The sequence below is a fragment of the Bidens hawaiensis genome, unplaced genomic scaffold (genome assembly GCF_021521415.1).
Source record: "Bidens hawaiensis isolate Kalapana, Puna unplaced genomic scaffold, B.hawaiensis_p1.1 tig00016745_1, whole genome shotgun sequence".
NCBI classification, from domain to species: Eukaryota; Viridiplantae; Streptophyta; class Magnoliopsida; order Asterales; family Asteraceae; genus Bidens; species Bidens hawaiensis.
Window position 1 is genome coordinate 238,055 of NW_027492535.1, and position 3,649 is coordinate 241,703.

General features: G+C 41.5%; 1 pseudogene across 1 annotated transcript; it reads left to right on the forward strand.

Annotated features, from left to right (window-relative positions):
• Positions 1-1,662: 1,662 nt before the first annotated feature.
• LOC143551942 (binding partner of ACD11 1-like) lies at positions 1,663-3,304 on the forward strand (annotated as a pseudogene). Its single transcript, XR_013138569.1, has 4 exons — positions 1,663-1,775; positions 1,850-1,925; positions 2,009-2,092; positions 2,864-3,304. The product of XR_013138569.1 is annotated as a binding partner of ACD11 1-like (transcript).
• Positions 3,305-3,649: the final 345 nt, after the last annotated feature.

Genomic DNA, 3,649 nt, shown 5'->3' on the forward strand with positions numbered 1-3,649 from the left:
AACGTCGAGAACTACGTTGTTTGAAGCTCCAGGATGGAATTGGTGGTCTTAACATAATTGATCACTATGTTCAAAACTACCAAAACCTCATGGAAAATCCATACAACTGGGACTCAATGCTCCTGACTTGCGAGGAGGTTACAGACATACCCGCATCATACCCAAAGACCAAGCAGGAAACTCGGGCATTTCTGCAAGTGACAAGGACTTCCGCGGAAAGAATCCCCATGGAAAACCTTACAAAACCCTTTTCAAAACCCTTTGCTCAAGTCCAAAAATTCACCTCACTTTATTAAACACTCATGAGAAGAACATTGGACTGGGGGGACTTGAAGAGGTAGGTCCCAGCAGAGCCCAGTTGGACCCGCAAGACTCACCTTAAACAGGGAAGTCTGCGCAGAGACCAACTGGATCCGCAGAACCAACCATGCTCAGAGACGTGACGTCCTTACGCGCAGTACGCAAGCTGGTCCCGCAGGAAATGCCTCCCAATGGTGAAGGACTCCGCCTGTCTCCGCAGCCTCGGATACAAGCCATTAGGGAAGGCCACCCGCGCAGCATGGCTACACGCACAAGGCACTTAGCTCTCGATCATTCAGTGTCACCTGAAGGAATGAGCCAAGCCGGGAGCAATCCCGCACAGAGGCGGGAGGGGGAATACTCCCGCCCAAATAAGCCAGTCCGTATACTGAAGGATCTTTTACTGTACCTGACGAGGTATGGGCGAAAGATCTGATCAGAGATACGACAGCTCACTGATACAGTATGGCGAGCAGCATGCTCCTGTACTGTATCACTATTAGCCGCTGCCTACTCACCAACTACTGTCATACCACGTGCATAGCCGGCAGTTGGTGGAAAGGGAATAGTACACAGCAGGCCTGCTCACTATCAGCCGCTGCCTACCCACCAACTACCAGCAGGGCACGTGCGTAGGCTACTGTTGATGAACAGGAACACTGTAGCAGCCGGCCATACCTCCTTGGAAACCTACTTTCGGCTATAAATACCCCAAATGGTATGATCATCTCAACATTACATTATCACATTATCATCATAATATACCTGATATCTGCTCTAGCAATCTCTTAATATACTTTTATATTTAAAGAGCAATCTAGTCTGATTCTCACGCCGGAGGGTGGTCACAAGGAGGAACCCCCCCCCCCCTTCTCAGTGACGAGCTCACGGTGTCTGTTTTGTAGGTTATCAGAAGAACCATCTTCCAAGGGTCTAACCCCTCGTGGGAAACAGCTATCCAACCCCCAGGTTACCAGTAATCTGTCGTGGGGTCAGGTTAGTGTTTCTTCAGATAGAGTTTGTAATCAGTTTTTTAAGTTATATTTTATGATTAATATAAACGCGAGTTATTCGTTTAGTTTGTGTGTTGATTATCGATACGGGACTTGATGTAGTACCCTGAAGGCTTAGCCAAAGCTCGGCTGTGCAGTGTGAAGTTAATGCATAGAAGTCCAAAAGAGAGAAAACTTAAAAATACACAAGGCTCGTGCTCGGGCATATATAAATGAATCTGGGGACATATATCCGAAACATGAGAAATTGATGACTCTGTCTTGTGAGGGAAAATATTCATCAGGATTAATTAAATGCACTGAAATGTAACATGCTTTAATAAACCACAATGTTAACTGTATGTACCATATGTGCAGGCAAAAACTGTTAAAAGTTAGCAATCTTTCTTTAAAGGCTTCACTGAGAGATGTAAGCGAGTTCTTTTCGTTTTCAGGCGACATTCTGTATGTTGAGGTCCAAAGGTTAGTGTAGTAATTTCAACATTCGTGTTTTTTCTGTCTTTACTGTTAACGATAACTATAAACTTTCTTTGCAGTAATGATGATTGTTCCCAAAATGCGTTTGTCACCTTCACAGACTCGCAAGGAGCAGATACTGCTGTTCTTCTTTCAGTAAGTAACTAAGTTTTAGCTTGGAAGATTATATATACCTTTACATGAATATAATTAAGTTTAGAGTTGAATGTGTTAATCAGGGAGCAACAATAGCTGATATGACTGTCACTGTAACCCTTGCCCCAGAGTACAACCTTCCACCAGAAGCTGCAACGGCTCTTCCTGTAAGAAAGCCCCTTTTCCAATTGTTTACAATTTTCATTTCCATACGTTATTAACAGGGGTGTCAATCATATCGGGTTGGTTAGTTGACAGGTTGAATTGTTTAATTCGAACAGAACTCGTATATTTATTCATGTAAAAACATCAACCCTAACACAGCTACAATTAAAATCATGTAACTTTGAACATGACCTGATTAACCCGTTTATCTAAATGGGCCAAACAGGTTGACGGGCCAAGTTGCAAATGTGTTAATCAGGTTGTACATAATGGGTTAAATGGGTTAGTGGGTCTACTTGTTTAATTAAACGAGTAAAAAAAAGTCAACCTGAACATGGGTTAGCAGGTCGACATGTTTAACTAACTGGTTAAGCTGGTTAGCGGGTCGATAATCAGACAAGTTTAACGGTCGGCCTGTATAATTAGACGGGTTACATGTCCCATTCAATTAAACAGGTCAATCTGAATGCTACCCGGGGCTGGTGGGCTGTAAAGAAAAAACTCAAAAGGGTTAAATAGGTTAGCTGGTTAACCTGTTTAATTAAACAAGTTAAACATGTCAACCTGAGCACGGCCTATTTTTTGAAAAACAATTGGTTAAATGGGCTAGCAGGTCGTCTGTTTAATTAAACAGGTTAAACCACGTCAACCTGAACACCACTCATTTATTAAGCACGACAAATATGAATATATCACAACCCAAAACCTTAATATTTTCGTGCCATGCCAAAAATTTCCACCTGTACATATTCTCATAAAAAAATACATTACAGCCACGTGGAAGGAACACTTACGCTCCTGCTAAAGTTAAACCGGATTCCACTTTGAGCAACATGTTTGCAAAGAGTGTTGTTTTGGGTAAAGATGCAGTCACTAAAGCCAAGTCCTTTGACCAGAAACATGGACTTATTCAAAAAGTCAACACAGGCACGTCCATGGTCACCGAAAAGTCAAAGATATCAACCAAAAGCTTCAGATTTCCAAGAACACCAAGTCAGCATTTGCAGCCGCTGAACAAACAGTTAGTAAAGCCGGTTCTGCTATTATGACAAACAAGTATGTTATTACTAGTGTGTCATAGGTAACTAGTGTGGTTAATAAAGTGGTCAAAACAGCATCGCAGTCGGGTCAACAGACAGAGGAGAAAACGGGTAAGGGCGAAAATGGAAATAAACAAAACGTTTATTCAACGGAGTCACCCAAAGGCTTGGGTCAAACCGTTTGCTAATCTAGACTGACTCTGTGTCTGTTCTTGTTAAAGTATTGGTCTTCAAATTATTTGGTAAGACCTTATTATTATATTTATTCGAACTCGGGTTATGCACTATGGAGGCATTGATAGTCTTGAATCTTGTATGTGTTTAACTAGATTCTTTATGTTTTGTTTATTGGTCAAGGTTTGAAGTGATCAAACAAACATGTTTAATATGAACAATTTAGTTACAACTTGATCATGTGTTTTCATCAAATAGAAACATTGAGGGCCATTTTTAGTAAAGCTTGAACTTGAAATCGTTTATTAAATGAATTTATTTTTAGGTCTGAGATCGGTCTCAACC